Below are 13,260 nucleotides of genomic sequence, written 5' to 3'. Positions count from 1 at the left end.
ATATATATATATATATATATATATATATATATATATATATATATATATATATATATATATATATATATATATATATATATATATAATACCGATAAACAAGACCGAGCAGAGCTCGGGCTGGGCTGCTCGCTCGGAGAGTGCGAGGTAGCAGACGTGGCCGAATAGAACAGCTTAGCCCGGTGAACGGGTGTTGTCCCTGTTTCTTCTTTACAATGGTGCACTCGCAAAACACGTAACCATGGGATCTTAAATCCGCCTCCATCCACGACCCTTCTGAGCGGACGATTCCTTTCGTGCTTTGCGGACCACCCGAGAACGGCGTCCGAGCCTCCACGGTGACTCCAGAGCAGGACAGCAACGCCAAACTTGCCCGGGCCTTTTCGTGCTGCCACAACAGTTGAGCAACATGCAAGCAGCTCTACTTCCAGCATTGGGTACGCCGCATTCCCTCCACTCTGTGAAAATGTAATTCCAGAGTATCACGGATTTAAGGCGGACGCCATTACTTGGGTGTGCGCCGTCGACTCTGTTGCCGCAAAGCACTTTTGGCCAGAGTTCATGAAGAAATCCATCGCAGAAGGTCGTCTCCGAGCCGCTGTTGAGGCCTGGCATCGCTTCCATGGAAGCGAATATGCGTCATGGGCAACTTGTAGCGCGGCGTTTACGTCCGCATACGCAGCTCTTCCAAGTGCTTATGACGCTATAGATTCATGGATATGCGGTCACGCTGGAAAGCTGCAACCGAAGACATCGTCACCTACATCTACGACAAACAGGCCTCCTACACGCTTGCGACAAGCCTGGGCCTCTCCGGCAGCCTGAAAGTTTGTCGTCGATGGCTTACATGACGCAACGCACATGGCCATACTTTCTCCACAGGCTGTCCAGGATGATAGGATGACTCGTTCGACGGGCGACGCAGTTACGGGAAACTGCTAGCATGGCGCTTGGATGCTGGGTCCCCACAGGAGCTCACTACATTGCGATGCGGATGCTTATCGCTCAGGCGCTTCGGCCATGGTTATGAGACTTGCCCACAAGTGGCCCGTTAAGCCATTCAGTACAAAACGAGGCAGTTCCCAACAGTTGAGGTCCGCGTCGGCGAGCTTGCAGCTCTTGTTGATACTGGAGCTCAGCGTACGGCATTGCTTCGAAACCGCACCCCAGTCACCCTCGAGCCTGAGTCCAAGGCACCGCTGTGGAGCCTGGGTGGTGGTGTGTTGCTTGTCGGTGCGCTGGACCTTCAGCTCAAAACCGAAGCCGGGAGCAAGTTCCTTGCCGCAGTTCCCTTCTTCAAGCACCTGCCTGCTGACATGGTTCTGTGAGCCGACTGCCTCCTCACCGGCGAAGTTCAGCTCACCGTATGCGGCAGTGAGTCCAACTTCGATGCTGTACTCAGAAAATCGGGGGCCGATTCAGAAAAGCCGCCCTGAAGCAAGCACTAGCAATATTATAAATTTAGTTACAAGACAGGAACATTTAGTCATTTTTATGCAATGGCGACAATGCTGAGATTATTGTTTCATCTTGGAAGCTTTATGATGGCTTATGATAGTTTGGCTTTATATTCCAATTTTTATGTTCGAAACTATGATATTTTCTTTTTTTCTTTTTCAGATAAACATCACGAGCTGCGAGTGTGGAATAGTTCTGTTAACCACGTGGATAAGAAGTGTCTTGATCATTTTCAACATGCTGCTTTTAGGACACGACGGCTAACCAAAGTGCTATACAAGGACACATGCCAATCAATAGTACGACCAAAATAAATTCCCGAACCTAATATCACTTGCAGCTCTCTAACAGCCAGAAGTTGCATGGCTCAGGTGTCCACAGTCTCCTTCAAGATGTGCTGAACAAAAGTGCAGCATGCAATTTTGTATTATAAAATTTGGAGGATGCTTAAGCTTCGCTTTTAAGATTTAAACGCGATAGCAGTCAAAGATCCCTGACTGCTTCTCACGCTTCCCGGTAAAGCGTATGTAATTGTAATATTTGACGGCAAACGCTCGCGGCGTACGCAATGCGCGAAGGCAGGCTTTCTTGTCCAAGCGTGGCAGGGGCCTCAGTTACAAAGCTCGCGTAAAGGAATACTTTGTGCTTTGCATAGCCATAAGCCTGTTTTAAGAGAAAATAGTTGACGGAATGATTTCGCACAATGCCTACAATCTGTAAAAATCTCGGCAAAAAAAAAAAAAGAAACACGATGAACTCACACAAACAAATTTCCTTACCCCCTATGTGAACTTTGCTTTTGTACGTCTCCATTTACCTAAACGGCACCCGAGGGTCTCAATTTTTGTCAATCATGACCACATAAGGCCCATAGACAATGAAGCCACAGGAAAAATTTGCTGGTACATGCACACACACACACACACACACACACACACACACATATATATATATATATATATATATATATATATATATATATATATATATATATATATATATATATATATATATATATATATATATATATATGCACAGTGAAGTAGACGCGCGTATGAAGCGGTGTATTGGCGTTTCGGCCGGGGTCCCTTCAGCAGATGAAGGCCGGACCCCGGCCGAAACGTCTATAAACCGCTTCAAACGCGCGTGTTCCTCACTGTGAATATTTACCGGACCAGAACTGCTTGTCTTTTTCGTATATATATATATATATATATATAAAGAGAGTCCGAGCCAAGCTGAGGACAAAGTTAGGAACGCCTAGCAGACGGATGGATGAATGTTATGAGCGGGAACGTCGGAACGGCGCGGTGGGTTGTGCTACCAAACTCTTACTATTATACTGCCTAATGTTTTAGCTAGGCTAAGAAAAAGAAAACGCAAAAAAAAACCACGATGAACTCACACAACCAAATTTCCTTACCCCCTATGTGAACATTGCTTTTGTACGTCTCCGTTTTTTTTTCGTTTCCCTACTTTCCTTCCACCAGTCTTCCATTTGCCTCTTACTAATCTCTATTGCGGACATGTTTACGTTTCCCTTGCTTTCGCTGAACTCAAGGGCTTCCAGGAGGCCAGCGGTGGCTAGATCGACTGCAGGGCAGGCGGGATGGATGGATGGATGGATGAGCGTCCCCTTTGGAACGGGACGGTGATTTACGCCACCAAGCCCTTGCTATTATACTGCCAAATGTCCTACCTAGGTGAAAAAAGAAAAGAAAATACTAAGAACTCCCACAACCAAATTTTCTGACACCTATTGCGAACTTTGCTTTTGTACGTCTCCGTTTTTTGTCGTTTCCCTACTTTTCTTCCACGAATCTTCCAATCGCCTCTTACTAATCTATATTGCGGAGATGTTTACTTTTCCACTGCTCTCGCTTAACCCAAGGGCTTCAAGGAGGCCAGTGGTGCCTTCATCGACCGCTGGGCAGACGTCTTCACATTCTAACAAAACCTGCTACATCGTTTCTCTAGCTTTACCGCAGCAAGCACACGCTTCTTCTTTCTCATACCTCGCTTTATAGGTGCGTGTTTTAAGGCATTCCGATCTCGCTTCGAAAATAAATTACCTTCTCTTTGAGTTATCATAACTTGCTTATTTGCATATTTCGTTTTTCTCCTTAAGTAGTTAGTCATGGCAGGTTTCTTTTCCATTGCCGCCACGCATGAGATTATTTCAGCCTCTCTGATTTTCCGTTTGACGTTCTTTGTTGCTGTGCTCCTTACCCTACAGGTCAAATACTTGCTGGTAAACTTCCTAGTTCTTTGCTACACTGTGAATCAATCTTTTTCGTTAGCACTCTCCCAGCCCATTCACTTTCTTTCATATTCCTCAGTGGTTCTACATAATCAATTTTACTGTGAGCTTTCCTCACTTTAAAATTCGTCCATCCCATATCACACTGCGCAGCTTCAATTGTCTTCCCCTGAGCGCCAAATGCGAGGCGTCCCACTGACCTTTGGTTCCCATCGAGTCCTGATTGTACCCCTGATTTAAAGCAAGCAACCGCATTTCCAGTAGTAAGTACTAGAACCATTACACCTTTCCACATACCATGGAGTACATCGTGCTTATTGTATCCCCAATAGCGCTCTGTGCCTCATTATGGCTGCATTTATCTTCCCCTTCCCTATTATTGTTTTTTTCTGTGTTTCCATATATCTATTGCCTTCGTTTATCCACATACCAAGATATTTATATTCTCTTAGCGGAGGTATTTCCTGGCCCTGTATTGCCACTGTCTGTTCACTGTTTTCATTGAATACCATAACACCTAATTTGCTAAAACTAAATTTCAAACCTAAATTCTTGCCTTCCTATCCACAGATATTAGCCAGACGTTGCAAATCACTTTGCTTGTTAGTTAGCAACACAATGTCGTCCGCGTAAAATAAACCTGGAAACTCCTGCTCTACTGCCGTACCCGCCTGTTTGTAGGAGAGATTAAACCCGATATTACTTCCTTCTAGCGCCCTCTCCATCCTAAACATGCACATCATAACTAGCATTGGGGATAAAGGGCCCCCTGCCTCAGTCCCTTGTTGATATGAACTTTCTCCTCGCTCCTCATCCCTTCCCAATCGACACAAACGGTATTTTATAGGCAAATCTCTCTCAAAAGCTGCAAAGAACCGTCGCATAAGCCTTCCCGTTCCAGAATATCCAAAAAATGTTGCGGTGTACGTTGTCATATGCTCCTGCAACGTCTAAAAACGCCACATAAAACGGTCTGCTTTCTACTCTTCATATTTCAATACACTGAGTAAGAACAAATAAGTTATCATCTAAACGCCTACCTATTCTGAAGGCATTCTGAAGTTCCTCCAAAATGCCATTATTCCCTGCCCATGCTTGCAGCTTTAATTTGATTGACTGCATTGCTAGCCTGTATATTACCGATGTAATGGTCAACGTTCTGTACGAGTCCATTCTTTCTTCCCCTTACCTTTATAAATTAGATTCATTCTACTTTGTCGCCAACCGTCTGGTATTCGTATATCTTTTAGTTTTTTTCCACTGTTTTCACCAGAGCTTTCTTATTTTTGGTCCTAGTTCCTTAATCAGCCTAACGGGAACCTCGCCTAGCGCTGTGGCTGTCCCCTTAGGAATTCGCTCTTCGGCTTTCTTCCAGTTAAAATTTGTCAGCACCAGCTCCTTTTCCACCTGGTTCTCTTTCATATTCTCTTTTTCTTGAAATACAACGTCGTGATTGTCTTGGAAAAATTCGGCTGTTATTTTTCGGATGTAATTTCTTGCCGCTTCCCCTTCCAGCTTATTTCCATCTTCGTCTAGGATATGTTGTTGTATTGTTGCTGACTTTCTGCCTAATAATTTTATGTAGTTCCAAAATATTCTAGGTGCGGCCTTCTTTTTCTCGCGTATTTCTGATAACGAACGTTCACTTTCACTTTTTTGCTTGCACCAGCATTTCAACCATAGACTTTTTTTCCCGTTATATTTCCCATTTACTGGCGACTTCATACTGCGGCAAGTGCGCCTTGTTTGCCTGCCTGTGCTCTCGGGACACTTTCTGTCGTTCGGCGGTCGCTTCTTGTATCTCCCTGTTCCACCAGCTTTTCGGTTTATTTTTTCTTATCCAAGGAACATGTCGGTCCTCTTTGCCTATTCCTGTGGTTATCGCACTTCGCTCACCATATTCCCATTCTTTGCTTGGCCATTTGCAAAGTTCTTCCTTGACTCCTGATGGCTATATTTCTTATTCGCCCAGCGTTCAAATTTGGACTGTCGATTTTGTGCTCATTGCTCTCTTTTGCACATACATATTTCATTTTCAGAATGGTCCGTTTATAGTCACTCTTTATGCTGCTATACCCTTCCTCGTCAATGGCCACTTCTCTGAACTTATCTTGTGTTGGGCTGCTGAGCACAAGGTCGTGTGATCAAATCCCGGCCACGGCGGCCGCATTTAGATGGGGGCGAAATGCGAAAGCAGCCGTGTACTTAGATTTAGGTGCATGATAAAGAACCCCAGGTGGTCGAAATTTCCGGAGCCCTCTAATACGGAGTGCCTCATAATGATAAAGTGGTTTTGGCACGTAAACCCCATAATATAATTTTAATTTAATTTCCCTCTTCCTACTTGGTCTGCCCTTCACACTTAGACCCTGTATTCACGATAACGAGGTTATGTTGCTCACAATGGTCTAGCATTACCTTCCCTTTGTTGTCGGTATAGCCATCTAAATCCTTTACGTAGGCATTCATGTCACCTAAAGGATAACTTCAGCACAATTCCCGAAACCCTTATTATCAGCAATTATGAATTCCACTAACTCTTTATTCTTCTCTGCGCAATTATTTCCGGTCAACAAATACGTAACGCCCAGCCAAGTTTTTTCCCACTCATTGTACCTGATAAACAAAGATACTCTTGACATTTTGAATTTACTGTTTTCCATTTGGCTGCTTGATATATGAGCAATGCAACTCCGCCTTCCTTTCTTTTCGAATTAGTAATTTTGCACCCTTCCGAAACATAATTCTCAATCACTGGCGGCTCTTCCGTGTCTGTAAGGTGCGTTTCTGTAACCGCATACACCCCTATTTGTTCTCTATTTAACTGCGCCTCAATCATTGCCAACTTTTCCTTCCTTCTGCCGCCGCGCATGTTTATGTAGCCTATTGCATGGCGAGCTCTCTTTCTTGCTTTCCTCCTTTTTCTGTTATTGACGACGATGCTATTCTGAGCTTCGCTTATGGGACTTTCTTTATTACTATCTACTCTGACCTCCTGAGTGCCCATGGGCCCCCTAAAAAGCAACAGCGCGACCAGAAAATCACCAGCCCCCTTCTCGTGCAAGCCTGTAATTGAACTGGATCCCGTCTCCTTTAAAACCTCCACAGCTTCTCACTTCACTGTTTACTTCGGCAAGCTCAAAGCCTTTCTCTTGGCTCATTTTCCATATTGCCACATTTTGTGACTGTCGCGTATAGGCACCTCCGGCACCGTGCAACCCACAATCTGCACCTGAGGGGACAAGTCGCCCAAGTCGTCTACCCCGTTCGCCAAGCGCTGGACTAGTCCTGTCCCTTTGTTTGTTTAGGACGCCATTTTGCCCACCTGCTACTATGAGAAGTTTGCGCACGTAGGCATTTTCCGCGAGCTTTGCTTTTGCTCGCTACATACAGAACCCAGCGCCATCCCGGAAGTGTCCCTGCCGCCACTCTTTTATCGCATTTCACCCTCTCCACAATCGCTTCTAAGCACCTAGCCAGCTTTGAGTCGCCGGCGATAATCACCCTTTCGCTCTCTCCTATCTCTCCCTGCTTCCTTTTGTCCTTTTCCGCGTGATTCAGAGTAATTTGCACATCCGTTTTGGAGGAGCCAGCGGAGGCGACCATGCGGGCCTCCGCTGGCACCGGAGCATAACGGCGGCGAGCGGCTTCGGTGCGGTTTCGTTTGTGTACTGGAAACTCCTGAACGGTGCACAGCTTTTTTAGGCGAAGCACGGAGTAGGTAAAAGCTCTCACCGCACGAGGCACCTAGACTGGCGTCGTGTATCAACCGTCTACTGCCGAGCCAGGCTCCTCCATCGCAATTCCTTCTTGATACCCTGCGGGATCTACGGCAACGCCGCTTGAATGGTCATTGCAACTTCCTAGCAGTAGCTATCCATTAGGGGGAGTGCGTTACGCGGAGAGGGTGCTATCGCTTGAACAAATTTTAGCCTACGTACCCATTGTGTCATATTCGCACATCCATTCTGAGGCGTTGACTAAGAATCGGCACATGCTAATATGATATACAATTGCTTAAGTGATCTGTTCGGGCACATTCGCTGTGGCAGCCAACCATGATTCAACACATCTACTAGGCCGGACAGCAGCAAGCACTACCTTAGCTATTCGTACACATACCCAGTGGCCCATGTCGCAAAACAACAGCACGCAGATAGCTACGCTGCAACCGGAAAGAACTCTCAGGTGGGAGTACAATACTTGTCCTCTAGCGACCCCACATTTGGGAGTTTATGTTACCCCGTCTAATCGGAGAATAATTTTTACTCCGTGCGGGCGGATTTTTCACCGAGTGCCTTGGGAGTCTTTCCTCTCTGTCTTTTTTTTTTTATACTTAACACTGGACGGAGCTTACTCGAGTTGAATCAGCAGTATAAAAGTTGGGTATCACATGAGTTCGTGTAAAGCGTTTTAATTCCGTAGTGGCAAACTTCGAAATATACACAGAAGAACGCGTCAATTCTGTAAAAGAAGTCCATGAGAGAAGATACACCGCGACATATGTATTCATTTAAGAAACGCGCAATGCAGAACATTGAAAGGCATTCAACATACACGCGACGCACAAAATAAGCAACTCTACCAGTACATATATAACCGCGATATTGCGCACCTTGAAAAGGCCTAGTGAGCTGTGTTGTTTTTAGAATTACGTGAGACAGGCTCAGACATATGAGATCTGCCTCGCTGAAATAAACAAAAGACCTACTTAAACACAATACCGTAAATTCAGAATCAGTGAGAAATGAAAGCTAATGGCATAATTCGTCAAAATCAGCATGTCATTCTGTGAGTGATGGAACGCGTTCCCATCTGCCGGCGTTCCTTGCCAAAAAAGGAATGCGTTAGTTAGAGTAAGCAATAAAAATGTAAATGGGCGTGCTTCATGACAAAATTAACGTCTGAATTAGTGGTAGCGCAGAAAGAATTTATTACGTGGGAACATGGCCCATAGCAACCAACGTAACACCAATAACTGCGTAGTCATACATTTTCTTGCCCGCAGGACTTGCTAAGCGCCCAAGCAATGTCTCTCGGTTGCAACATGAAGGTATATCGCTGACCTATTGGACGAATCCGCACGCTCCGAAGTAGGAGGTACGCTTCTAAATCAGTGTCTGGGATTGAGCATAACGATACTGCAATATCCGAAGCAATGAGGTGATTAAACGAGAAGTGCGGATTAAAAATCGGATTCACATCTCTCAGTAAGCTTTATTTGCTTCATGTACTTACGTACTGCAGTGTTTTTTTGGGCGAAATGTAGGTTTGCACTCCGCTCTTTCTAACTGGAAACACGGCACTGCTACGAAGTATGGCACTCACGTGACACTAACATGGACATTCTCGGTCGAGCAGCGGCTACTGTTGTCATCTCTATGCAGCACTTATAAGCATTACATGAGATGCTGTAAGCATATACTCACAAGGACATAAAAGGCGTATTTCACGTACTGAAAAATACAAGTCAAGGTGACGCAAAGCAAAACCACAGCGAAGAAGATCAACGAAAACTTTATTGATCAATAAACACGCAATAAACGCGCTCATTGGGTGGAGTCTCTAGGCACCACTGGTTCCGCACGCCCTCTTGCTCGGCAGATGATGGCCCTTTGGGCCTGTTCCTGTGAACTGGGCTTAGGCTGGGCGCGTCCCCGCACCATGGGCATGCGTGCATATATTTTCTGAATAAGTTCTATGGAGAATGTGAAGGTTGCTATATGTATGGGTCTGCTTTCTCCATATCACCTGTTCTTCCTTAGTAATATTCATAGGTGAGGGTGGTAGTTTCATTCTATCCCTAATGCGAAGTTAAAATAGCACAGTAGTTCTGGTCAATTGGAAGCAGCTCATGTTTCTCGCTGCGCTTTCCCTAACGAACTCACCCCGAAGGGACGGCGAGAAACATGAGCTAATATCACAGCTCAACCGGCTGCTTTGCGGTCATTCCTAATGATTTTTCGCTGTTGAAAACGTTGTTCTTGCATTCGTAGTTGTGAGCAAAATGACCACAGCTAACGTACGTGAAAAAGAGATACGGTGAGCTTCAGGCACGTCTACAACATTTTCTGGAAGGCAGCATATAAAAAAAGAAACGCTTGCGCGGAACATCCGTCTCACTGATGGAAACAAACCGTCAGCCATGAGAACCATCGACTCCACCGAACGCGGCCGGCTGGTGCGGTCACGCAGCTGTGTACATGGGAATCGCCAGCTGACCGAACTAGTACGGCGTGGGGAATATTTTAAAACTCCCTGTGTGAAGCTTCTGCAAGCGACCAGTATTATGAAGGTGGAATAATGTCAGGTCATGTCGCCTTTAGGCTGTCACAAGCAGCAATCGGAGCAAAATGAAGGAACGCCGCTGTATTGCTCCCTTATATCAGAGTAATTCTTCAAGAAAGGCGAGTTTGTAGGGCAGATCCCCGGTTAAGACTCCCAGGTGGGGTTGTTTTCGTTTACACTGTATAGTTGGCAAAGCTGGTTGATAACTTGGATTACCGGCTAACTAAGAGACCTTAATTATGGACACAAATGTATACCGCAAAATTGGTGAACTTCCCTCCAGAGCGCCAATTAAGGTTAAAGCATTTACTTTGCGAGCCTGTTGCGATACATCCAAATGAATTTCAAAAGTAAAATTTAGCACAGAGGCTGTTTCATATCTACACTAACTGAAACGCAGTCCTTTCACGCCACATGAAGTTACGTCGCGGTGCCAAAAAACATGCTTAATTCGCCCGGTGCTCTTGGCTATACATGGTCCTTGCGCCATTAAACTCTATTGATGAATCAATTAAATGAAGTCATCTTTATGGGACCATGGAAACAAAACACTCTCGATGTTTTTCACTGCCCTTGACGAAAAATGTCTCTTACGTACGACCTTACACGAAGAGGAGGAGACATATATCCTGATTCTAAAAAAACAATGCTGACAGGTCTTCTTGAACATTTTAGTGCCATGCATTATTGAATAGTTCCACCTAGTTCTCTGCAATGGGTACATGTTACCAGGCTTCATTCACGAAACACAAACGCTCTACACGTGCAGCTCAGATCAACTTCCCTGCAACCTACGCACTGACTCAATAGCTTTGAATATACAACCCGCAGACATGAATTGCTTCTGTCGGCCGACTGAAATAAACGTTTTGGTTTCCACAAACGCAATAATGTGTTTACGCAAAAGCATAACTGCCAAAGTCGTAATAGTGTGAGGGTGCGCTCGAGTGTGGTGCCGCTACGCTCGGTTTGCCCTCGGGACGCTCTGAGAGACACGTTCCGCTCGCTCCGCCCTAGGCAATTGCTGATTTCTAAAGGTTCATCCATCCGTCCGTCCGTCCGTCCGTCCGTCCGTCCGTCCATCCATCCATCCATCCATCCATCCATCCACACACACACACACACACACACACACACACACACACACACACACACACACACACACACACACACACACACACACACACACACACACACACACACACACACACACACACACACACACACACACACACACACACACACACACACACACACACACACACACACACACACACAAACACACACACACACACACACACACACACACACACACACACACACACACACACACACACACACACACACACACACACACACACACACACACACACACACACACACACACACGTGCATACCCATAGGATACACATGGCGTTCATTCCAACGTCGTCATTCCAACTTTTCTCTAGAAAATCAAGCACACTTCGAATTACGCAGATGTCTACTGGAGCTGATGCTGCTTAGTGCTTTTTTTAGTTAGAGTAACAGTAATGTAGCATGCGTGAAATAGCGAAAAACATTCACTTGCTGTTGTACAATCGACGATACCATGGCTGCTTTTTCCTGCCTTCCCTGATAATTATAGCCTATATAAACAAAACTAAATATGGGAAAATTAATAAGGATACCTTAATATTATGTTCAAGTCCAATAATTAAAGCTGCAATTGAACACGCAATTGATGGTAATGAGTGTAATCACTTCATAGAACCGCCTACGTGTGTGATGCTGCAATCCGGAACTAAAATTGACTTGCTTATTACTAATTAGCGCTTGAAAGAGAGAGACTCTTAGGAATAGCTGAGTACAGTTGGAGAATCTTTGATGACTATCAAACCGATGCATGGAACGAGAGCGCTTGCTGGCTCGTAACCATCATGCGGGGCTGCTTCATGTGGCGGCGACAAGCGTCGAATAATACCCCTGTTACACGGACGACCTTAACCGCGGTGAACGTAACCGTGGTTATCGCTAACGCGGTTACACGGCAGGGGAAACTGCGCCTAGGCCGCTAACCACGGTTTATTGCAAACCGAGCTAGGCAACCTCGGTTCAGTGTAACCGACGTTTAAGAAACAGGCAAAACGGCGGACGGTACTTCTCCCGAGTGCAGCACTGGCGCTTCCCAGATAGCTTCCAAAAAGCGTATCATTTGGCCTGACGAGACAACTGAGGCATTTATACGCCTTTCTTCGTTCAGTGAACTTAATTTTATTTTATATTTACGCATTTGTGACCCTTAATTCTGACTTTCAGTATAGTTGTATGCCCATCAGGAATTCTCACAACTGAGAGCAGGAGTTCGAAAATAAATAACTACACGTGCAAAATGCAGTCTTACAGGTTAAAACTCTCAAATATGACAATTGGTTTGCTGAAAAATAACATCTTTATACCAACGTAATCACATGTCGCAGAAAAATTATTCAAAATGGAGCTTGTACTCAAGAGATCAAGTGACGCGTCATGAGACCATTAAACGTGATCAGGATAGCCCGTGTAACTCTTGCGCACTACGGTTCGCGTTAACCATGGTTGAGCGAGTTAAACCACGGTGAAGTTTAACCGCGGTTACGCTCCTGAAACCTGAAACGCGAACCACGGCATTGTCTGTTTGAGGCCACAAAATAAATTGCTTGGAACATGAGTGCACACTTGCTTGCAAACGCGAAACGGGTCGGCACCGATAAGCAGTGATGGCGCCGCGTTGGAACGTGATATTGTTGTTGGCGGGTGTACCGAATACCTTGAGAATCGTTTCATGCATGAATGGTTTGGTTAGGTGTGCGTAGTGTGCGCGATATACTCTCGCCCCTGTTGGACGGTGTTGAAGGGCCACAAGCTAACGTTGAAGAGCCTAGAATAACCTGCTAGTCGAGTGGGCAAACAGTGGTAGTTGCGTGATGGAAAATAGCTGATAAGAGAACCATTATATAAAAATAACAACGCATAACTCATTGTTCAATGTCGGTCGGCTTATTCCAGGGTTCAAATATCCTAGTGTTAAAGCATCAAAGTCGATAGCGTTTAGCCAGAGGATCCGTGAGGGTTTAGGAAAGCGAGGCGATCGAACAATCGCGATAGTCCAACTTTTTTTAGCGCATAACTGCTGGTCACCGGAATCGTATGCGCTCGGCGCTCCTAAGCAGAGACCACGTTGACCCTCAATTTTACGATGTTGTTGTTAGCGCTTAGCCAAAATACCAGGAATAAGA

General features: G+C 45.3%; 1 long non-coding RNA gene across 1 annotated transcript in view; it reads left to right on the top strand.

Moving 5' to 3' along the window:
* The window catches only part of LOC126534956 (uncharacterized), a 35,807-nt gene extending 33,429 nt beyond the window's left edge, over window positions 1–2,378 (top strand). The window contains exon 5 of the long non-coding RNA XR_007600428.3: window positions 1,618–2,378. This is a non-coding gene — a long non-coding RNA (uncharacterized lncRNA). The remainder of the gene's footprint in view (window positions 1–1,617) is intronic.
* The last annotated feature ends 10,882 nt before the right edge of the window (window positions 2,379–13,260 follow it).

This window comes from Dermacentor andersoni, chromosome 7 (assembly GCF_023375885.2).
Source record: "Dermacentor andersoni chromosome 7, qqDerAnde1_hic_scaffold, whole genome shotgun sequence".
Classification (NCBI taxonomy): Eukaryota; Metazoa; Arthropoda; class Arachnida; order Ixodida; family Ixodidae; genus Dermacentor; species Dermacentor andersoni.
The sequence above is the reverse complement of the archived record's forward strand: the minus strand, read 5'-3'. Positions and strand labels throughout refer to the sequence as shown.